The sequence below is a fragment of the Taeniopygia guttata genome, chromosome 10 (assembly GCF_048771995.1).
Source record: "Taeniopygia guttata chromosome 10, bTaeGut7.mat, whole genome shotgun sequence".
In the NCBI taxonomy this organism is placed as follows: domain Eukaryota; kingdom Metazoa; phylum Chordata; class Aves; order Passeriformes; family Estrildidae; genus Taeniopygia; species Taeniopygia guttata.
The window spans coordinates 11,947,087-11,972,060 of NC_133035.1; the positions used below are offsets into that span (position 1 = coordinate 11,947,087).

The 24,974-nt window shown below is 39.7% G+C and overlaps 1 long non-coding RNA gene across 1 annotated transcript in view; it reads right to left on the reverse strand.

Annotated features, from left to right (window-relative positions):
• Window positions 1-1,071: 1,071 nt before the first annotated feature.
• LOC105760690 (uncharacterized) overlaps window positions 1,072-24,974 on the reverse strand; it is a 35,214-nt gene continuing 11,311 nt past the window's right edge. Inside the window, exon 3 of the long non-coding RNA XR_003962110.4 lies at window positions 1,072-3,874. This is a non-coding gene — a long non-coding RNA (uncharacterized lncRNA). The remainder of the gene's footprint in view (window positions 3,875-24,974) is intronic.

Genomic DNA, 24,974 nt, shown 5'->3' on the forward strand with positions numbered 1-24,974 from the left:
AACCTCCTTTCTGGTATAGGGAGTGATAAGGCTTTCCCTGAGCCTTCTTTTATCCTGCCAGTGTGGGTTAGGAGAATTTGTATGTAACCCTTGGCTTTTAATCTGCTTGACTCTGTACACCTCAGAGGTGACAGTCTGAAGGAGTCTGATGTGCTTTTGGCTGTTTATTATAAGGAAAATGTACATTTTACTTGGGCTACACTCACATACTTATTGTGTGTGGCAATTTCAGTTTCAAAGATTGAGATTATGCAAAATCAGCCCCTTTTTTGAAGCCTAATTGAGTTGCATGAGGTTCCTTGACAGAAAAACTGAGAGTTGCCAGTATTCTGCTTTTCATTGCTGTTGGCCTGTACTCGGGGAATAATATGTTTGTGAAAACTAGAAATAAAAGAGGCATCCCACACAATCATCACATCTCACAAACTGATCCTGCTGCAGTTTCCCATTATCTGCATGCACCCAGTTCTTGCATTACAAGCAGATACTGCAGAGGAAGGGTGAAAAAACATGGAAACCACAAGGATGCCAACATCTGGAAGCAAGTTCAGGTTTGGCAGCCTGGTGTTTTAGGATACTGTGTAACCACCTTTTCCCATTTCTGTGCTCCTATACCTGGGAGTGTGGTCTGAGCCTCTGCAAAAGAGGGGTTTGGGCTTCCTGTCCCCCCTCCAAACTCCCCCAGGGAAAATGCTTGTCCCCATTCCCAGTACCTGCACAGGAGGTGGGAAGCTGATGGGGATTTTTGTGTGCACTGCAGAGTGTCTGTGCTTCTATTTCTGACTGACATCCTAGATGAATGATTAGAATTTGTTGTGTAAGAAAGTGCAGATTACTTTGTGTGCAAATGGGACATGAACTGCCTTAATTAAATCCCAAGAACTGATTTATTGAAAAGAAACCCCCAAAATGCTGAAATTTGCAGGGTCATAGTCATAAGGAAAAAATGTATGATTTGTTTAAAAAAAGTTCACCAAACAAAACCCCAATTGTTTTCCCTAAATTGATTGCAAATGTGCAAGTATAAGTAACATTTGGGTTTCTTTAACAAACTCCCAAGTGATTCAGCAGTTGCCAAGGTAACAGTGCTACTTTTAATAACAATAACGATAGCATATAAAACTTCCACACTTTTCATTGTCTAAGATAGTGCTGCACTGATGCTGTAATAACATTATTAGCATGTACTTTCTTTTACTCATTGAGAAGCATGTCTGGTTCATAAATTGTCTGTACAGTAGCATCTACCACAGAGGGGTCTGGGCTCATCAGGGCTCCTGGATACTGCAGTGATGTGAAGAAATAAAAAAGTATTTTGTTGCTCCAAATCCATTTTTTAGAATGACCTTGTTGACTTTTGTTTTTGAGGCTGTCATTGTAGCTTGTAGTTGCCCTTTATTAGTTAGCTGAATATTACAGATCTCTTTAATGCAAAAGTATCAGTATAAGCAAGTCCTGCAGATATTGCTCAAGACTAAGCTGTACCTCATAAAACATTGAGGGTACTATTTTATTATTCATGGGAAGATGTGCATTACTGAAGAAAATTCAGGTTTTAGTACTAAAATTTTGTTATTCTTGCATGCTTTAGAACTGCCCTGTTCAAGTCTAAATGGATGTCTTCTGTTGTGCCTTTTTTTTTTTCTTTTTGTCCACCCCCCACACCCTGCTTGAAATTTGAGCTTCTAGAGAACTTTGGCAGACAGCTCAATGTGGTTACTCTGCATATAAACTCTTAGGTCTGGGTGGATTATTTACCTTCTGAATATTTGACCTCCTGTTTCGTTCTCACTGAGTTTTCAACCACTGTATCAAGATTTTGGCACTTCACAAATGAGAGAAACCTGTTTCCCCGCTTTCTTCTGCAGTCAAATCTGTGATTTTTGAAGATAATTTTTCTTCTGGTCTCTGTAGTTGGGGTAATGAATCTTTTAATAAAAGAGCAGAAAAAATATTCAAATGCCCTTCACTGGACTTGGGGACTACGTTGTTTTCTTTTTAAAAAGCAAACCTCTTACATATTTTTAGTATTTTACTTTTGAGGAAATTGCATGAGTAGTTATAGTGTGCCTGCATCTGGGGTTCTGGTTGCACTGGAGGTACTAAAGGCTAAAGCATGTTAATGCTATGTTAGTCTAAAGGCAGGTTATCCTAAATTAAAAAAATAAACAAATAAGCAACCCCCCATCATGGGCTGAAGACATGAAATGTGGAAGGAGGCATCACTTGCCCGTTTATCATCTTTGCCAGTACTGACTTCCTTGGCTGGTCATCTCTCACCAGCACTTAATGCCCTCAGGGGAGGTTCACTGAAGGATTAGAAGACAGCTTCTGTCATCTACAGAAGTGTCAAGTTCAACACAATAATATATTTTTGAATCTAACAGTTAGTGTGAATTGTGGAGTGCTCCCAGTAAATGTAAGTTATTTCCAGGACATCTGCCATAGCTGCTGACTGAGGCCTCCAAACCAACCCTGATGCACATAAAAAGCTCTGGATCAGTGTCCCCTTCTCAGCTGGAGACATTCTGAAGGCCTTGAATAGATCTTGGAGCACCCAGAGGAGGGCAAGGTTTTTAATGCACATCCTGAGATGTCACAGAACACCTTACAGAGCTGAGCATGGTGTCCTAATCAATGCTGCTGTCAGTGCTCTGCTGTGCTGCAGATGTGAGATCATTGGTACCAACTCTCCCTGATTTTCTTGTGCAATATAGGTGGTGTCTGTAATGGAAAGATAGGATACTTCAGCATTAAAGCTGTGCATTTAAATTTGTATTTTTGACTTTGTCCAGTGGTTTCCAATACATGAAATAAGAGGCTGCTTTATCTTGATATAATTTTATGAGCATATTTTATCCACAACAGCATCCATTATTCAACATTTACCTTAGATTAGCTGTGTTTGAGAGAAACTTACCTTAGGGCAGAGAGTTTGCTGAAGACCTTTTGTCCCAGTAAAATCTTCCTTTTATTTGGCCTATATGCAGCAGTCTGCTCCAACTTGATTTTGTCAGTCAGATTCTTTTTTCTTACAGGAAGTACTTTGGGGCAGGGATTATTTTGTGGTTTGCTTGCACAGCACTTAGGACAGTGTGGTCTTGTCCCTTGTGGGGCCATCTAAGTTGTAAAGCAGCCAATGGGTTACTGCAATTGAGAAGCATACCTCAGGAGTTTATTTACTTATCTTTAAAGAATTCTATTTCCAGGCAGGTAAAGGAAGAGCAGAGCAGTGGTGACCATTAATCATTATTATTTTGTCCATGCTGCTCCAGTCTGTAAGAACAGACTGGAGCAGAGACTATGACTGACACAATTTACTGACTGAAATACAGCAATACCAATTTAATCTCTGGACAAAATAAGACTTTATTAATCTTTTTACCTTTGTTCTGTCAAAACTTATATTTAGGTTAAGTATCTGGTGGGCTGTATTTTAAGAAGTGCAGAGCAGTTTTTTCTTTACAACAAGCTTCTTTCCTTAGGATTACAGTAGAGAGTACTTGTGCTTTTAAAAAAGCCTCAACAAAACACTCTCTAAAACAAAACTATATCACATTCTGCTTCTCTGCCCAGGCATGCATATACCAAAAGTGAAAATCTGCCATTTCCAGATGAATTGCTTGGTTTTTACTGGCCAAAGACTGATGTAATAACAGACTGATGAATTCAAGATGTAATTTTCCCCATCTTTATGATTTTAATGTTTGGCTGGGATTCATCCTCCTGTTATCTGTTTTACCTCAGTGCAAATATTGATAATATTCCTTGTACAAGTGAGTCAGTCTGTGGTCTTCCATTGTTCCTTTATTTCACTGCAGTTGTCTGTTGGGTAAGTGTGTTAACACAATGAAGTCTGTGGTTTGGTCCTAGCCTGCAGCAAAAAAGAAAAGTGTGGTTTAGATTATTTTTTTCTTTGGCATTTATTGGTAAGGAAACAAGTATTTTAAAGTATTGTGAATTGTCTGATTCTCCTTTGTCAATGTGCAATTCCTGTGCTCAGCACTCACCTTCTGAGCAATGGCCTCATCCTTTCCTGTTCTTTGCTGAACACATCTGGGAGTTAATCTGCTAAGGAGGTGTCACTGGGTATTTTATCTCCTAATGTTTATGCCGGTGATCAGCACCCTGTCTGCCCCGGGCAGACACTCCACATCTCACTTTGAAATGCAGTGCAATGTCTGGACCCAATCAAGTGATGCTGGAAAGAAACGCTCAAACAATGTCTTGGAGAAAAAGGGGCTTGGAGGGCTAAGAGGGAAAGGTTTAAATCAGTGTCAAATGGTTCTGAGTTTTACTTGGATTGATGGGCTTCTGCAGATTCATTAGTGGATCTGCCAGCAGGATGCTGCTGCATTAAAGCACAGGCCTGCCCTGCCTCGATAGAAAAGCAGAAAGCAGCCTAAATCCAGTTAGGGACTGAGTTATCACAGGCTTTTGTCTTTACCTAATTAGGAGTAGCACTGGACAGGTAGCCTGGAATATACAGACTAAGGATGTGTTTAAGCCTTTCTTGTAAAACTGCATGCTCAGCAGAAAAAAAAATAGAAAAAAATAGTGTAAATTACTATTATTTTAAATTATAATTGGCTGTGAATGGAGCACTGATACTATTTAGATGTTTTATTACTGTAGTAACATACTTGAATTCAAGAGAAGCTTAGGTGACATTTTGATCAAGTTTCAATCAAAGATCATAATGTTTGGGATCAGAGCTGGAAAATACTATCCCTTTATTTTTCAATTGCAAATAAATTTGCTAATCTGCTGTTCACTGCTTAAGTCACGTTTTGTTTATTTCCAACATGAGCTACTTGCTAATTGTTCTGCTAGGCACCCTTTGTGGTGGATGCCTTTTCACTTGGCTCGAAGTGTATGACTTATTTCTGGATGGATGGCAGAGGTTTTCTTCTTTACTGCTTGGTTATTTTTCCTGAATGAGCAGTTACAAATAGATCACTCGAGCCATTTTAAGTTAACTTTAAATAAATCCTGCATCTTGTGGCATACTGATATCTGTAGAACTGGTCTTATTTGGAAATCCTTCAAATACCTCATCACCACCTTACCAATTAGTAACAAAGAGCAGCACAAGCCAATGCTTGTATCATTGAAAGCACTTGCTAACAATTGATTCTAGAGTTTGATCAGCTCTATCAAGCAAATAAAATTTGCACAGATCAGTGGAAGATAGTTGTTTTTATTAAAATGATTCAACTGACTCTTAACCAACCTAAGCTGTTGTGTGCTGAAGAGATTTAGAGTCTCATCACAAAAGCCTGAGAGGGCTGATTATGACAGCAGCAACCCCTTGTACCTGAAAAGTTAATTAGAAAACAGGATGAACTGGTCACAGGGTCTAGACCTCTGTTGGGAGCAGGAAGTTGAAGTAATTCAGCTTTCATGGTGTTGGAATATGGAAAGAGAATGGTGCTGAGAGGTGCTTAGTATGTGTAGACAACAAACTACTTAAGGCTGCAAAGTATTCAGGAGCAAAGATAGGGTTGGAAAAAGCTGTCTAGCAAGTTAAGATGTCTGAGGTTCATTATTGCTGTCACTGAGTGGTTTTGTCCTATTTTTCAAGGTTTCTTAGAAAATATTTTCCATGGCATGCCATGCATGGTTGTGCCAATTGCTTTAGAGAGAGCCTGTGACTGGAATATGTAGAGTTGTGAATTTTGTCTGATCATAAATCACTTCACTAAACATGGTGTGGCAGTTACTGATGAAGATCAAAGATCTTTGGCAACTCTGTGTTGTTTCTGCCAGTAGATTTTTTTAGTTATGTTATAAATTACCTTTTAAAAAAATCGAAAAGGAATTAAGGATAACCATTCCTAGTGATTCTCAGAACACCATTTTCTCTTTAACTGGGTAGTCATTTAAAAACCATTCTACAGGCATTTAAGAATGCAACTTATCCAAGGAAATTGTTCAGAAAAACATTCCTTTTAATTACTTGAATATGATAAAACTAGGTAACTAATGATTTTTGTTACAAAAGTGGTCATGATTGGGGTAATACTGTTACTACTATTTTTTGTTAATGGTTGAACAGGCAGCTTTGAAACATTAAACTTTGGGAGCAAATAGATTAATTCAAAAGAAGTCAGATTTAGAACAAAGATGAAAATCTGGCTTGATTTATAAATCTTTCTCAGGAAGTGGGAACTATATAACATTAGTATTTGCCATGCAAGATAACCACATTTTCTGGAAAATAAGGTAATGCAGAAACAACATCTGTGGTAAGACCCTTTGCTGTACCTGTTATGCTTTCCCTTACATTCTCGGTAAAAATTTGAATGGCAGCGCTGAACTTCAAGTAAATAAAAAAAACCAGCAACCCCTTGGCTAAGTGGAAGGCTGTCTTTTCTCCAGTGGCCTCTCTGAGACCACTGAAGGCAGGAGGTCAGGGTAGCTGTTCTGATTCCAAGGTGCCTTTTCTAGCTGTGATGGGCAGCTGCCTGACTTTGGCTTGGGATGTTTCTCTAAGGAATGAATGCACAGATAACCTGGAAGGAGGGGGAAAAGTGATCTGCTGAGTGCTGCCAGAGGAGAGGTTTTTGGACTGTGGTACATGGTGGGTAAGGAGTGGCAGAAGAGGGAACTTAAGAGTGCATAGAGAGCTTGTGCATAGAGCAGGGATCCCTCAGCCAAGCCTCAAGCACAAGAGGAAAAGCTTTTGAAGCATTAGAGTGTGCTGGGGAGACCTTGGTGCAACTCAGATTCTGTTTCTTGCTTTGAAATGTAGGAAGCAGCCAGAAAACTTTTTTTTAATATTGTCACTTTAAAATTCAGTCTTGATTTTTGGTGGAGTTTTGTGCTGATGACATGGAAAAAATGTTGCATTGCTTGTTCTTTCTATGTGTGACCCTTTGTGAAAGTGTGTCTATGTTTTTTTCTGTGAGTGTTATCTTTTGCAAGCTGTGTTGTCAAGCCAGCTTGTCATGTTGTTAGGGAATTTTGGACTGGATGGTGGATCATACTGGTAATACTTCTGGCTTAAAACCCTTGGGATCTGACAGAACTAAAACATGTTTCTCTCCATTTTCCTGCTCAGTCTACAATTATTTGCATGCTCTGATTTATTTCTTTGTGTGTGTGTGTGTTTTGACTTCTTTCTTCTTTGTTTCTTTTGCTCAGAAGCTCCCTGGGTACAAATCAGATTGTCACAGACACAAAGTGTGCTCCATGGCTGTCTTCAGCCTGGGATGCTTTCCCCAGGCTGGGGATCAAGGCAGTGTCCCTGCATTGCACTTCTGGCAGGGCTGTGTCTTGCTGGCATTTCACAGATGAAAAACCATTCTTTGTCCTTTATTCTGAACCCAAGAGACTTGGTTTGGCTTTCCCTTTAAGAAGAAAGTTGAACAAGCCCTCAATGTACCTGAACTCCAAGATGATGATAATTTTCCTTCATAGGTATGGTTGAATATGGCATTCAGTTTTTTTCTCCAATATTTATTCCCCAGTAGAGTACTTGCCCTTAAAAGACTGCATATTCCATTGGAGAGTTGTTTCCTTCTAGGCAAAGAGTGAAACAAATTTATACAGAAAACCAGTAAAAAGCTTTGAAGTGTGTATAATGAAGTGTGTCAAAGATGTGTTTTTACTTACTTTAAGTAAGCTAGATTTGAACTTTAACTTTCTGCTTTTTCTTTATGACATTCAGATCAGGACAGTGAGATTACACCAAAATACTTTTGTGTATTTGTTATTCCAATGTTTCTTGAAAGACTCGTACTGTCAAGTGTATTTGTGTGTGAACACTTTTGCTTTTCTTTCACTTGAATGGAGGTTTTGTTTCAAAGGCCAGCACAAGTAGGACTTGGGTATCTTTTGGTGAAGCATTATTGTAACTGAAATTTTTTTAGGAAGCAGCATGTCTTACTTTCATTTTCCGTAAATAAAATTGCCAGGCTACAGGAAGAAAAATCTGGTCTTTCAGTTTAAAAAGATCTTTATTGCCATAAAACTGTACACCTATAATTATCAACCAGGGTTGTAGCTGTTCAAGCTCTTATGACTAAAATGTTCATGCCTTGATTATCTGACTTACAGTTGCAGAACAAGCTATTTAAATCATTGTGATAAAATGAATTCAGCATCATGGCACTTATACCTCTTAAATACTAATGGTTTTAGAGCACAGACTTTTTGAAATGGTGCCCACTCATCCTCATGCTATTCATCATGCTTCTCTGCCTCCTTCTCTAACCACTGATAGTACTGCTCAAACATCTGGTCATTGAAAAAACAGGAGTGAAAACACGAGTATTTGATTTAAGTGATGTTTGCAGTGTTCTCTGGGATGAGAGGAATGCCAGAAGGATGTAGCACAGTGTTATTTGCTCGAGATACTTAAGGCTCTCCTGGAAAATTAATTTAGTAGCCAGTTTTGAGGAGAGGTGTATTTTAAAGGGGGGCTGAGCAGCAGTGGAGTTTTTAATTTACCACCCTTTGAAAATCTTTAGCTGCTGATAAATGTAAGGCTGTTGATCTCTGTAAGGTTTATAGTCTGCTGCTGCTTTGCAATACTCAGCTCTCCACTGCCACTCTGCTCATGCCTGGGAGCAGATTGCATTTGAATTTTCAGAAAAATTGCATTGTATTGGTAGGATGGGCACAGCTGCTGCTTCAGTAATTCTCCAGAGTAACACTTGGTTTGCATGGAGTTATCTGCATATTTAATGATGAAAATATAACCACATACACCTTCTAATAATATAAGTGACTCAAGTTGCTTCATTGTTTGAGATGATTACTGTAAATAGGACTAGGAACCAATATTTACTTTTGCTTTAATCTCTTCCTTATGATTCATAGGAGCTGGCAAAATTAGGGAATAATTAGAATCCTATTCCAGTATAAGGAAAATTCTATTACTTAGCATGTGGTGTTTCTCTGGTTAGCAGGAGGAATCTGGTTTAAGAAAATGCTTCATCCTCATCTCTTGGTGAAATGAAATATTACTTCTGACTTTGGTGTGGCTACATCTGCTGGAGAGTATGTATGAATAGGTAAATTATGCTGGATGCATGGCCTATAAAGTGGTTTTTGGATCATAGGATAAAAGCTGCTATATGAATGTGAATTAAGTTATCTGATAAACCATAGCTCTAGGGCAGGGATGAGGGTTTTTGGCTAAGGCAGTTTATTACACCCCTTTTGTAGGCACTAGAGCACTGTGCATCCAGTTCTTCCTTGCTGATTGACTGACCTGGGTGATCTAAGAGCTTTGTCCTGCTGTGTGATGGGCACTTCCTTGGGCACAGGTCACTGTGATGGCTTAAGGGATACCCTTTCAATGACAGCTAATAGGTTTAGATTTTATGAGGAAGACTTTTTTGACTAAAAAAGGCTAAATGATAAATAAAATGGGGTTTGATACTTAAAGCCCTTCCAAGCCCCTGATTCTAAGTGCTCTTGCAGGGTGGCTCAGAGGTAGGAAGCTGCAGAGCCAGAAGCAAATATTGCTGAATGATGGAGCCACAGCTCCTTTTCTCCTGTGGAAACCCTCTTTCACTTACTCCTAGCATGCAGGGTTTCTCCTGGGGGGTGATTTGTATACTAATGCTTTCTTATTTTCTATTCTGTTCTCCTTAGCATTGCCACTCTTCCCTGTTTTAGTCTCCCCTCTAAGGATTTATCCATTCTCCTTTGGAGTCTGAATCTCAACTTTTCCCCTCTTCTCATTTATTCCTTGTTTTCCTCTAAATATCTTCATTTCAATCCTTTAGTCTTCCCTTGCCCTTAAAGGTCCTATGACAATAGGTTTCATGGAAAATGTAGATTCCAACTCATCATCTGGGCATAGTCAGGAAAGAAGAGCTGCTTTGCTAACTGGAAGCTTTCTGTGTGCTGTGCTCTAGGCAGATGATACACATGAGAAACCTGCCAAGAAAAGATTAGTCAAGGTCAGGGGCAACCTAGCCTGGACTTGCCTGGGTCAGAACATGAGTCTTATTTCTAAGTGCAAGCAAAATATCTATTTGTAATGTTTTTCTAAGGTAAGGACATTTTGATTTGCATTGTCGCAAAGTTTTTTTTGGCCATGGGTAGAGGTAGAACTCCTCCGATCAGATTCTGCTCCATAAAGATGGCAGATAGGAATCTCTTGGGTGATGCAATTAAAATGTACCTCCAGTCTCCTCCCTGTATCTGCCAGCAAGCCAGTGGCATCATGAGCAGCTGATTCTTAGGACTGTGTGATGAGTAACCCTTGTGATTGATTTCCTTCTATTTTTGTGGAAGGCTGAGGTATGAAATTTGTCAGTTTGGGATCCCTGGAGCTATGAACGTGTTTGATCACATCTGCTGGCAAGCAGAGGCCAGTGGGGTGTGTAAGAGCCTGGCCATGGGTTCAGGTGACTGCTTTCCACAGTTATTTTCTCTGGCACTGCCTGAGATGAGAAAGTGGGGAATTTCTGAAAACCTGTTTTGCTCAGTGCCAGGCTGCCAGGGAAGGGCATTCCCTCCCACTCTTCCTTTCCTTCTCTGACAGTCCTCACCTTCTTTGTCTTGCCTTAGGGCTAAAAGGGGTCTGGAGAAGAGAAACCTAAGCTCCAGAAGAGGAGTGAAGCTGTGTGTGGGGTTAGGCAGAAATTAAAGCAGGATTATCTGGAGGGTGGAAAGGAAAGAGCAAAACTGTTCTTGTTACCCCAGTTTTGCTTTTTGTTAGCTCCATCCACTCAACAGGCAGGAACCCTGCAGATCTCACCTTTGAGCCCCTGTGCTGTTCAATGGGTCACTAATGGAGGCCTGTGAAGGTTTGTCAGCATTTCTGGAACAGCATAAAGACATTTTGAAAGAATGTATTGTTGGTCAGTTTTCCTTTGCAACCTGGGTCCCCTCCCGGGTGTCTGAACATGGAGCCTGTTACAACTGCAAAGGTTTAGCACTGTGGCTCAAGGAGTAACTGCCAATTTTGATAAAATTATTAACATCCAGGGAAAAATGAGCAGGAAATAATTTATTTATGGAATTTTAACCTTATTTTCTTGTCGATGACCGCAGATAACTTGCAATTTGTTTGATGCTAAATAAAATCTATAGAGACTTGTAGGCCTCTCTTGTTTGGACAGGTTAGTTGGTCACGTTGAAATGGAATATTATGGTTTCACTTTATAAGACATAAAAACCATGTTTTTTTTGGTTTCCCCTAGAAGTGTTCTGATCTGATAATGTTTTTGCCATTAAACTCATCAACTGGATTTTTCCTGGAAGATGAACAAAATAGTTTATAAAATCTTTATGTAAATGACTTCCTTTAGTTTGAGTGGTTTTGCATGAAACAATTTTTTTTTTTTGGGGGTGGTATTTTAACCAAAAACAAGATGCTTGCCAAGCTCCACCTTGACCTCTGTTTACCTTTGAGGGCAGCCAGCTTCTCTAGTCATCATTTTATGCATTGAAATTAATGGGTTCTGGCTGGTTCAGCAGAAAATGTCTGGTTTCCTGAAAAGCACCCTGAGAGGTTGTTTTCACAGTGCCCTTTGTGCTTGAACAGACCTGGTAAGTACTAGAAAGTCTCACTCAAGCTGTCCCCCTGGGACTTCCAGCTCTGCTTTTCAGACAAATGAATTTTCTGAACTTTTGGGTTCCTATCCTCACTGAATCTCTGAACCTCTTTTGAAGTCTGCCTTGTTCTTACAAGAAACCTTAGTAGAGAGGAGGTTTGTTTATGAAAGGATATATTAGACTCCTTCATTTGAAGCCAACAAAAGCAGCTCTCTTTTCCTGCCTGTTCTAATTGATTTTTATTTTTTATTTATTGTTTTGAAGTTAAACAAGTCATAGATTAAATCCCCTTCAACCTACGCCTCTAGATATTTTTACCACATAGTAAAAATGCAAGCACCAGTGCAAAGAAAAAGCAAACCACCGAAGCTTGGAGTGTAATATTCCTGCAGATGCTTAGTCTGTGCCTACTTAAATTGTTCATGACTGCAGCTCCTCATGGGCTCTGCTGCCATTTCCCAGGGTTTGGGATGTTGGAACAGCAGTGGCAGCCTCAGTTCACACAAAGGTGGCAGCCATGTAAGAAATGTAAGATTTGTGTTGGTGCAGGTATGAGTATCTGATGGAATACAAAAAACCCAAGTGATTATTTTTCAGTGGGCTTCATCTAGAGTTCTACAGGAGGAGTTAAAGCAAGAATACACTGTCATGGCTCAGAACAAACAGATAATTCCACTTTTGACCCCAATTCCTAAGCCTAAATGAAAAATAAAAACCCTATTAAGAATCTAAAGCCTTGATTTTCCTCCTAAACATCAGCATAAGCGAATCCTTGTAGTGTTTTCAATTTGGTTAGACCTTAGTTAATTGTTGGTCTTTCCTTTGTCCTTCTATTTCAAGACTGCTGGTAGCATTTAATTTTTAAATTATTAGGTCAGGTCATTTAATAGACTATTAAATGTCTTGATGAGAGAAGAAGCTTTTTCTACAGTCACATCAAAGCCATCAGAAAAAAGTGACTTATTTTGTAATTTATTTTGGGTTGCAGCACTCCTGTAGAACATAACTAAGTTTGGATCTGTAGCAGATACACAGTTTGATCTGTGTACATTTACGGGCCTCTTCACTCATGTGCCAGGCTCCAGCTCTTGCTCAGCAAAGCAATGAAGAGAATGATCTTGTGCTGAGCAGAGTGATTAGGGCTGGTTCCTTAGGAGGTTCTTGTGTCCCTCTGGCCAGCCCAGTCCTGGCTCTGGGTCTCTCTTGCCCATAACCCCCATCCCAAGGTCATCACTCACCTCCTGACTGCCTTCCCCCAGTGTAGGGGGAACAGAGCTGATGCATCTGTCCATCTGCTTGGTATTCTTCAGAAATATCAATGGGTCAGAGCCAAAGCTAGGTGAACCCACTGACACTGGGTCTGTATTTATTCCTTATTTATAAAAGAAACTACATTTAGGAACCAAAGGTGGGAAGAAGCTGTAGATCTTCATGAGGAGACTGGAACAAAAGGCTTGATGATGAAAATGAATGGAGTTATTGTGTGTGCAGAGACTTCTTTCTGAACAGATAACATTTTCTTAATTTCTTAGAGACCATAAATTTATGCATAATCTTGGCATAGAGCAGTATCCTTTTTTTTTTGTTCACAATGAAAGTTGTTTAATTTATTAGTAAGGAGATAACTTTTGTTTATATGCCAAGAAGCTGTCTTTGGAAATTATACAGTTGTCTGCATTTGGTGCTGCTAGATAATGGGATTATGTGAAATTTAAAATATACCCATCACTATTGGATGTGAGTGATGAGTGCATATGCAGTGAGATTTATGGGGCATGCTACAGTTTGTGTAGTATCATGACCATTTCCATGGCATTTAACTAGCAGTTGCTTGGCCGAGTATCTTAAAAAGCAGAAAGTAGGGGTGTTGGGGAGAAGTTGCTCTACCTAAATGTTATTTGGATTTCCTAACACCTAATGCTTTATGGAGGCCTTATATCACACCACACATACACACCTTCCCCCAAGCACTCCCCCTGGTAATGTGTGAGGAATATCTACTTACAGCAGTCTGGTAAATGGCTACACTTTCTGAAGGAACTCATAAGATCATATGAATTAAAATTGATAAGAAGTGTAATCTGAGTTAGTTCTGCTGTAAAAACTGAATCAGTCATTAGCTGTGAGGACAGAGCACTTAGAAACAGTCCATTAAGGCAAGAGATTGCCCAATTAGATATTCACGTGGCTGTTAAAATTGCATCAGAATGTTAACCACTTCCAATTTTTAGTCAAATGCCTTTTAAACTTTGACTGAAATGTTCTTAGTTCTTGCTTGCATGGCAAGAGTGAAAAAAGTGCTTGAAATACTTGTTAAAAATAACCAAAGCCCCACATCCACATTAATTTCATGCTAAGTTGTTCTTTATGTAATTTGAAAGGGCTGTGATATTCAGCTTCAAGTATTGAGAAACTTAAAGGGAATATTAATATGCCCTTACAATATTCCCATAAGAGGTAAAGTGATGCAAAGATTTCCCTTGTAACCTGAGCTATGAGCAAATGTTTTGAACAAACCAATCTTCAAAATTTTTGATGCTTTCCAAAGTTTGGGGTATTTTTTGTTTATTCCTAAGGCAAGGAAAGAAACTGTAGTTAGGCATTCCAGTTTAATTAACCTTATTTTAAATAAATTTAAATGCTATTTGTAATTCTCTTGAAGAAATTACAGCAATCACTTGAGGGGGGTGGGTCTTCAGATTATGGTCTACAAATGCTGTTAAATTCAGTCTCCTGAGAACTCTTGCATTTGTCTGTGTTTTCATTTTCTTTCTTTTTTTCCTGTCTTCTGGTTGTTTTTTCCTGTTTTAAGTATTGCTTCAGTAAACAGACAGCTGAAAAGTACCTTGGGCAACTGGAGCCATGGATTCTCCAGGGGGACACATCAGTAGAGTAGCAGTTTTCAGTAAGGTTAAAAAGAATAAATTAAACATTATAATTCTAGCGCCAGATATCTGCAATTGTCTAGTGAAAACAAGACAATAAAGGCACAGGTGAAATTTCCTGGAAGTCTGCATTTGTGCTCTGTGCTCCTGTATCTGCCACACAAACACAGTGTCAAGGATATTAGAGCAATTCCTTCAGGAATGACAAGAAATGCTGTAATTCTGAGGCTGTGCTAAGAGATGAATGCTTGCAGGGAAAGCTATTTTACTTTAACAAAAATGCCAGGGTTGCTGGTTTTAGGAGCTGATCAGCATCTATGCAAACTCTTAGAATTATAATCCCAGCACTGCTGTCAGGACTACGTTTAGAAAGCTTGATTCTAAATGTTAATAGGAATACTCAGAATTAGTTAATTTGAATAATCTTGACAGCTTTGTTCTGCAAAGGATCAACCTGAGAATGGCCTTACCCCAAATGTGGGGTTTTTTTGGGTGGGGGTTGACACGAAAGTGGAGGGAACTCCTTTTTGCAGGCAGTATGTTGATGTTGACTGATTGTGTAACATTTAATGATATTTAGACACAGATGCTTGCTAGAGCAAGGCAGGTCTTCAATGACTGACATTGTGGACCATGCATATTTTGTTTGGGTTTGGCCTTTATGTGTCAGAATTTAATAAGAAAAAATGAACAAAATAGGTTGTAACAACAATCTTTGTGCTTATTCTGGCAAATGAGGTTACTGTTCTTGCTTGAAAAGTCATAAGGAGAACTGGGTGGGAAAGAACTGGGGATAAGTGTTGTCATTATTTTATGTCTAGTAGAAACAAAACTGATTTGTCCCTTTACTGAGATGGGTGCTCTGATCTAGTGCTCTGTTTGCAGGTGTACAGAGCATTATTCCTTTCTAGAGTACTGTGGCATAACCCAACCAGTATCTGTGGGTCTGTGCTGCGTTGAGAAACATAGGAATTAACAGAGAAAATGTGGTCAGTAGCCTTGTTCAGCCCTTCTGTCCCACACCTTTATCCCCAGGCTAAAATGGTGGAAATTACCCCTCTGTGTGCTGCTCTTAATAAATCTGAAAATGGAGAATCTGTGCAGTGCTTGGCTTCACCTATTATTTTATCAGCCTCATCTAGTGCCATGTGTCTGTGTTATTCTCTCACTCAAACAGAGAATTTAAAAATCAGCCTCTCATAATTTAAATCCTCTGTTGCTTTAAGAAGTGGGCAATGCTCCCTTTACCTAAGAGATCTAAAGAAGGTGGAAAATGGCAAGTGTAGTGTTAATTTTTTTATACTTTTCAGTAAAAGACTGGAATGCCATTAAGCTCTTTCACATTTCCATGTGATATCTTATGAATTAAAGGCCAAATTGTTGGGGTGAGCAGAGGTTTGATGACATTTCAATTTTATGTCTGTGATAGCATGAATGGAAGCATTAGGCTGAACATCAGAGAAGAAAAGTAGTACACCAAGTCAGGATCTGTAAAAGTAAATATCCATAAGCTCTTGTGATGTCTGACTTTAAATATTTTATTTTTTCAACTTTATAAAATAAACAAGACTTGGGGAAAAATTTTCCTTTAACAGAGCTGAAAAAAGCATTCAGTATATGGTTTCAATCTAATCACTGCTAAAACAATCTAATATAAGCTGTGAATGCTATTAGATTGTGGCACTAAGGAAGTCCTTCACTGAGCTGTCTATGTAAGTCAAATAACATTCTGGTTACTTTAGATTTAAAAATCCTAAATGTAGTGCAAGGCACTCTAGTAACTCCTTCAGAGAGAAAGCAATGTTTGAAAAATCTAGGAAAATCATTCAGACTTATGATGAAAGATTTTCAGGTGCAATAATTGTATGCTAGAAGTGCTGAGATGTCTTTTAGTCATCATTCAGATATGTTTCTACCAGAAAAGCAACACAGGAATTGTTTTAAGATAATAGAAATGGTAAGTAGTATGTGACAAACATAACTTCTATCTACCAGTATTGGATGGGGAAATGGAGATTAAAAGCTTCAAGCAGACTTTAAAGCAAATAAATAAAACCTTGAAGTTTAAGAGATTCCTGAGGTCTAGAATGTGACTAACATAAAACGCCTGCATTTGAGGGGTCAAGTAACATACTGGAAAACTTTAGACTGCACTGCTTGATGTCATTCAAGTGGAAAGTCTTAGAAGCTGTTTTAAAGTTTAAATGAATTTTAATGGCCCAAATGAGAAAACACTTGGAAAAAATGTCATATGTTTAACTCTTTACCCCCTGAATTCCAAACTAGTCCCATTATCAGGATGCAAACAGGTATGAAAAGCCAAAGAGAATCCCTCCAGAATCAGGAAATCTCTGAGGAAAGTTGCGTAGAGATGATGCTGGGCATTACAAAGTGCTGGCAGCTCTTCTGTTATCAGCGTCTTGCTGCTCTCAAAAGAAGCCAGATGACAAAAATTCTATATTGAACATGCCCAAAGTCTTTAAAGATATTAAGAAAATGGGGTATTGGTTTCATAAAAAAACCAAAACCAAAACAAAAACCCAAATCTCCACAAACCAAAAAATTCAATATACTTGGTGGGAAAGGGAGGAGGGAAAGGACTTGGGGCCAAATGCAGAAAGGAAATTGGCGCCATCAGGTTCTGAAGGGTCTCTGTAGTGTGAGATTTTAGGATCTGTGGCAGAATCCAGGCTTTACACGTGTACAATAATTGCCTTTGACAAAGCTGTACAAAGCAAGGATTTTGAGGCTGCAAATCAATGAAAAGGCACAACAAATGCTGCGGCCTCCCTCGCTGCAATTAGATACAGGAGATTCAGTTAATTTAAGTTTCTGCTCATAAATTGCAGAACAGTCAGTTAGGAAGCTATAAAAGGTGGGAGCCAGAAAGTGTTGTATATAATGGGTGAGATTCCAGAGAGTGCTGCCCAGGAAAGACACTTTCAAGTGAACATAACAATCCTTGAGGTGCTGATCCCAACGTGCACAGCTGCAGCCAAGAAGGCAAACAGTGTTCCTGCCTCTGGACTGCAGAGTAAATAAGGGAGCTGCCAGTCTCGTTATCTGGGTTAGAGCACGAGCACAGGGTCTGCTCAGTGTATCTTTGACAGGAAATGGCCACTCTTAATGGGATATGAGGGAGATGAATCCAACTGGCACCATAAATCTGGGAGGTGTTAGTAAGGGTAAGGCAATTAGGATCCTTCTCACTGCAGAAAGGAGACAGTTTTATTACTTCTTTTAAAGTGTATTTCTTTCCTGAGTGATATAGGTGCCTATTTTGAAACCGTTTCATTTAAATACAAGAATGAGTGAGGGAATGTAATCTGAACAGGATAAGCAATCTGAGGTTTTGAGTCAGCTATTTTACTCAAACGTGATCCAAGCCAGCTGCCTGATAGTTTTAAATAATTTAGAGTTTGGTGTGTTTACCCTTAGTGCCAAGTGCAAATTCAGGCTTCAGTGGCAAAAGATTTTCATAGTAGATGATAATTAACAGCTCCAAACAGTGCTTTCCCTCTTCCCCTGCTAATATTGGCCTCCAACATATCTCACATGCCAAATCCAGTGATAATCTCTTGGATGCAAGTGGCATCTCTTGGATTAAGTGCTCCATGGCTCTCCAGGCATCACAGAATGGTGGTGGAAGAGAAGGTGGTTGGGAAGGGGAAGGATGTGTACACCAGCTTTTGAAAACACTGGCAGAGCTCACATCTGCTTTGAGCTTGGAAGAACTTGGTTCCCAAGCTTCAGACTCCCCTCCTTCTCCTCTGCTGGCCCAAGGATGATGAAATGGCCAAAGGCAAGTTGAAAGCTCTAATTAGCAAGGCAGATAAGGTGCTCTGAAGGACCAAGCTAGGCACCTTCTGTGGCAAGAGATGCCTTTCCTGGGGCTGTTTTGGTGTTTCTTGGTTGTTTTTTCAAACAAGCCCAAGGTCCAGGCCCATGTGATGCACAGTTCTGCTAGAACACTTTACTGCATAAGCTGGTACTCATTCTTTGTTTTATAACATGCTCATCACCATGGTATCTCAGAACTTTGTTCTGCAATGGTAACTTAGGAGTGTCTGTTAATGCACACAATCATGGATTTTTCCATTACTTTTCCCAAAAGGCCATTACCTATTTTCCCATACCAGCTGTGGACTTCACTAAAGATTTAACTCCCACCCCCTGCCCTACACCCCAGCTGGAGGACATAGTTTATTCAGTTTTCTCTCTTTCAGAACTGTGCAAAGTCCTAAATAAATGGGCTGTCACACTCACACGGCATACAACAAAGTGTTTTTTTGTTCATATATCCAGACTACAAACATATCACTATCTGCAAATTGTTTAAATTCTTCATGCCCTGCCTCTGGAAAGTCTATTTTAAGGCTATTTTATATGAAGTCTGTGGTATGGTTTTTAGTTTTTCCCACCCTCTGTAAAGCTTTACATGCAACCCAGATGCTGAACTATTATGGGTATTTAGACATATATCAGTGGAAGAGCAATTTAGTGTGGGATGCTGAGGATTTTGTATTGCTGATTCTTGATCAGATTTTCTTGAGGCTAAGAATAAAAAGGATTTTTCCTACAATGCAAGAGCTTCAAATACTCCTGAATCTGAAAAACATTTGTTATTCACATTGCTAGTAGTGATTTCAGTAATTCCACTCTGATCTTAACAGAATTTGTTCTTACTCTGTTGCCTATGGATTTCTGATCCTTACTGCACCATCCTAAACGTTGATACAAACAATAATGAGGGGAACCTATCCCTCTGAGCATGCCTGTAGGTATTGGTGATGTAAGTGTTGTTAATGAGGCAGCTTGTGAAGAAATTAGGACAATTTCTCAGGAAAAAAGTTTCTTATATCGATGGGACTGCACTGTGTAAATCAGCTATTTTCATTTGCTGAAGTTGCTTGCAATGATCACACTGACAGCTCATTTAGCTGGTCCTGACTCCTCACAGGATTTGTAGCATGGTCAGTGAACAGAGCTTTGAGCTGTTCTCTACACCCTTCCTCACATCTGATCAGGGCTCTCCCTCTGAGAAAATCAGGGTTACAAAACTCTTGGTTAAGCAAGAGTTTTACAAACCAGAAATGGAGAAAACTGAGTAATAGAAGACTGACACCAAATTCCCCTATAACTTGAGGGAATCTGAGTGGAAAAATTCCAGAAGCCAGGAGTATCTGACTTATGGTATTTTTATTTTATTTTATTTTTTTTTTTTTTAGAAAAAGAAATGAAAAGTTGCAGTTAGGAAATGGAAGATTCAGAATACAGTAATACAGACTTTGGGAAGTGATCAAATGGAAACTTGTCTGCAACAAATTGCTTTAATGATCAGCATAAATGTGTTTTAATTTGGATTAATTACAGCCTGGGAAGACTTTGCTCCTAAATAAACTTCAGGAAAATGTCATCCATAATGAATATACTAAATAAACTTCAGTATAAATAAATGGGTCATGGCTCTCCTACCCACTGAAGACTTGCTGTGTTTATAAAATGTACACAAAGCCCTGCATATATACTGTACCTTAAGGTATTTACGTAATGACAAAAGATCACTTTTTCATTTTCCAACCATCACCAAGGGATTGCAAAGCAATCAAACTTTAACAGCCAATTAATCTCTCTAGATGATGTTTGTGTAGCACTTAACCAGTTTCAGTAAATTAGATCCCTGTGGGCTGGGCTGTTACATTGATAGAAATGTTACTGCTAGCTGGAGGCATTCATTTACCAGTTTGTAAGAACAGTGGTATTGAGAAATCCTGAGCATATGGAAACAAACTCTCTGCACCTTTTAAAAAGAAATGCTGTTTGTAAAGAATAGGAGGTTCTGGGACTCGCCCAGCATGGAGCCTCACTAAACTGAAGCAGTTTGTCAGTTCTGTTGGATTGGAGAGACTGCTGTTAAATCCCCTGTAAGAAACAGAAGAAATCCATTGGGAGGCAGCTGTGACTAAAGAAAGATAATTCACAGCAATAGCATCCACTAAAGCAAACAGTTAAAGAAGCAGGTTTGTTTAAAGTATTTCTCCTGTGCATGTAGGCAAAATTACACAGAAACCGTTTTTGGAAAAAATCTCCAGGAGTGCAAATTTTTGGTGTATGTAAGATAAAAATCTATTGGAAGAATACAATCTTGAAATTAAGCTGGAAACTTTTTCCATGTGCTGGTTCAAGGCATCTGCAGCAGCTCTCAGGCTCCCTGTGTGCCGGCTGAAGCCCACAAAGCACAGCTGCAAAGTTCCAGGGGGAGAACTGCATGACTGATGTCTGTGTACCCGTGGCAATACAGCTGCAGTTGTGGGGTACTGGGCTCTCTGTGCGCTCCTCAAGGATTTAATTACTTTATGATTGCTGCACTAGGTTAATGTCAGGGTTCCCTTGTCTATTATGGCTCCAGAGAATGGCTCTGGGGCTGAATGGATGAGTTCAGCTCTGCCCTTTGCTGTAGGCAAATCCAGCTGGAAGCAAGGCAGATGGATGGTTCCTGCTTGTAGCTGCACTGGTGTTGCATTCAGGATGCAAACCAGGAGAAAGGACATGACTGCATGTGTTTAATTAACAGTTTCTGATCCACAGAAATGTCAGGAGGGCTTGAGGGAGAAATTAATTCCTGGCAGGATGAAGGCATTTGGTAAAAGTCACAGTCTAGCTTGTTGCCCTTGAAGCAGGTGTGTGGAGTCAGTGACATATGGCTGGCATCACACACCGAAGTCAGCACAGGCGATGTGGAAATTCTGTGCTTTTTCTGATAAGGGTCAGGAAGCCTGTGATAAAATCTTGGTGATAACTGGGAGATGTCAGCCCAGAAGTGTCATGGCCAGTTGAAGTTGGTTTATGTAAATTTTAATGTCTGGTGAATGTGCTCAGTGCAACAGGATGCTTGCCTTGGAAAGGACAGGCTGCTCAAGCCCTACTCAAGTCTGTAGTAGTACTTAGGTTCCCAAAATTCATTTGCTGCAAGGTGTGTGAGAGTATTTTAAATCTATAAAAGCTGATCACCATTCTATGGGTGTTTGCTGAGGAAAATCAGGGCTATGAGCACCTTGACCTTTTGGACTTGACCTTCTGCTTTGTTCCTTTTGGTAATTTATATTGTCATGCAATGGGTGATGATGTGGCCTGACCACATAGTGTTTAGCAGGAAAAAGTTTAATTAGCAGGAAAAAGTTTAATTAGATTGTTAGGCAGGTAATACATAAATTGCAAGACCAGAGTGATGATAAAGAAGATCTGATCCTGTATCAGAATGTTGCCACGTATGAGTTATCTAATAATGGCCTAGAAACTGAGGAATGGTTTAGGTACCTTCAGAGATCATCTAACTCTTTGCTCTCTTATTTGTAATTGACCCTTATTCTACTGACCTCTTGTAGGTGTTACTGTTCCATTGCCTTCCAAGCAGTGCTCAGGACATCTAATGAATACTGGGGCATGGTAAGTTTTAGCTACACTTTTAGATTTTTCCCTTGGCAACTGAAGGATGCTGGGGAAATGCCAGGCATTGGTCAACTTAACACAGCAGCTTTCACAGCAGGAATGAGAGGGCTGTTAACCAGGGGAGTAGAAAGCAGCACACACCATGTGGATATAGTAACAGCAAATGTATAGGCTCTGTCTTCCAGCATTTTAGCAGGACTTATGCTGCAAATATTTATGTTTAGAAATTTTAGTTTAAAGCAAAATAAGAATTTCACTCTACTCTGTAACAATTGTGGGATATGCAAGAGTGGACAGGAAGCTTTTTGAGTGTGGGTATAGTGGTCAAAACATAGTTTAGAACATAAGGAAGCCTGTAGTATAAATGTGCTATTCATTACAATTTTTCAACAAAGATGTGGTCTGAATGGCTGATAATGAAGTGCTTTCTTAAAGCAATGATTTTCCTTACTGTTTAGATGCACAAGTTTGGATAGAGGCCCTTTTTTTTTTTTTTTTTGTGAACAGAGAAATGACTTTGTGTATATTGACTAAAATTACAACTTCCTAAAATGACATGCTGAGAAAATAAATGTATCTAAGTGATACTTGGCTCTAGGGGTGAAATGAAAGACCAGAACTACAAGACTTTGCCCAGCCAAGTGAAGTTCTGACAAGGTCATATAACAAAAGCATAACAATATCACTCTGGGTTTCTAGTTATCATTTCAGTATGTGCTCTGACCAGTGAAAGCATTGCTAATTTTGTTTTCCATAGCTGTCCTCCATGTCATGAGTTTGTATTTCTGTATTGTTGGATCTTGCTCCCTTCCAGATATGCCTGTTTTTGGTTTCTTCCACAGTAATGGATAACTTTGAGACTGTTAAAATAATTCACTTACTCAAAGCACAACTCTGAAGACCCAATTGAGTGTTTCTGCTTGAAGCAGTCAACAGAGTAACTCTTTGCAATTTAATATCTGGATATAACTTTGGAAGGTTATACCGTGTATCTGCTAAATATCTTCACTCTGCAATGCAGGCAGGCAAACGCATTTGCTTTTTTTACACCATAGGTTATAATCAAGCACTGTCAAAACAGTAGTGAGTGATGTAAAGATTCAAGAGGTGATGCTTCCTCCTGTGCAGACAGTAGACTCTGCCGGGCATGTTAATGGGGTGTGAAACTGCAGAGGGAAAACCCTGTGACAGACACTTCACCTACTGGGGAGGTCGGTGGTTTGGGAGATTGCCAGCCAGGGGAGCAAAGCTGACCCACTGCCTCAGTCACCTCTGAGCCTCTTCCCACTGTTCCCCTCATCTTCATCCCCCTCCCAACCCAAACCTCAAATTTATTAAATGTCATGACTTGTGGAAACCTTTAACAGCCTATTGTTCCCCAAGGCAGGGCAGCTGGTGTCTCCTGGGAGAGGTCAGACATACAAAATCCAGGTATACAGTGCAGGATGCCTTAGGGACAGCTCAACTTATGCTTGACCTGGGCAGAAATTGCATCACCACTTGTCCTCCTAATTGGTGCTTTTTATCAATTATGCTAATTTCCTAAAGCCTATAAAAATATACTCACCCTGGGGGGGATTGGGGGGGTAACATTTGGTGGGCATATTTCCATGATTGCCTCTTGAAGCCTCCAAATAAAGATCACCTTTTATATTACCTCCTTACTAAAATTATCATGAGTTTTATTTCCAGGTTGAGACAAAGGCAACAACACACTCTTCTCCTTTTCTTTATAACAGAGAATTCAATTCAGTATTAGTTTGTTTCTGGTGGGGTGTGTGCTTCCTTCATGGTCAGTGCTCTTACACCAGTGGACACAGGCTTTGTTCTCTGTCTACAATAACTTTATGATACAAAGGCCTGAAGAAAGGCTGTGATCATCATGTCCAAAGACAGTCACACAGAAAGGTGCAGGATTAAAATTTGAGGTTTGGTGTTGTACTAGAGCTGTAGAGGGGAGAGCACAGCTGCTTGTATCAGGGGCTTGTGGGGTTGGGTGGCCAAGTCTCCTTTTTGGTGAAAAATACTGAACTGTTTCTGGCAGAAATTCTTGGTTTTAAATTTCAAAAAATGAGGAGGCTCTTTCCATCAACTTAGGTATATGAAAAGCCTTCTACAATGGGTTAGGCCATATTATAGGGAAATATTGATTGTGTTACTTCTGGGCTGCATTTGTAAGCCTGGACTTGATGAGACTTGCTTGAAAGTATGAAAACACATGTTCATCTTGGGTTGAATCTTCTGCCTAAGGCAGTGGAAGGAGTTAAATTCAATAAAAAAAGAGGTTTTTTTAAGAAGGCATAGATTTTTCTTATTCTCTTCTCTTCAGACTACATGGCATCTACAGAGGAGGGGAGTGAGAAAATACCCAACAGCCCTGTTTTCTGCAATAAGAATTCTGCACTAGGAAAAAACACATTCAGTCTCTTGTGCATGTATGTTTGAACAAGCAGCAGAATTCTGTGCCCCTGGGACTGGCTCCCATCCAGAGGCTTGCTTACACTGCAAGGGGGAGCAGGTGGTGTCTTTGCACCATCTCCCATTTCAGATTGCAGGTTATCTTGGGGGCAGCTTCAGCTTCTAGCCAGTGCTCTGTGGGAGCCTCTTGGCACACTCCATCTGGTAGGAACTCTGAATCAGCCTGGGTTGGTCCTGTCCTCTGGCTGAAGTGGTGGTTAAAATACTGTACAATTCTTTTCTTTACTGCTGTGTGCCACTTCAAATGACCTTTTGGCTGGGGGCTCTCAGGGATTTGCCCGTAACAATCTGGATCTGAATTGGGTCTTCAGAGTTGTGCTTTGAATAAGTGTTCTAGCACTGAGAAGTGTTTAAAATCTACAACTGTGCTGTGATAGTTTATTCCCATTTAAATCCCTTTTTTTCCAGTCTGAAAGAGTATCATATTTCTAGTATCTTTCAGTATTGATTTCATTTTTTATCCATAATTGTCATTCTTTTTCTAGAATGTTCTTGTCCCCAGTGTTCTTTTGGGGTAAGAAGCAAAGAATACAGTTTAAAAAAGTGGAACAAAACTCGAATTCCACCATGCAAGTTTGTAGCGACAGACACGCGAAGGTGTGTTAGGTTTCATTCTCTTTTCCTTGGAGGATTGTTCCTCTG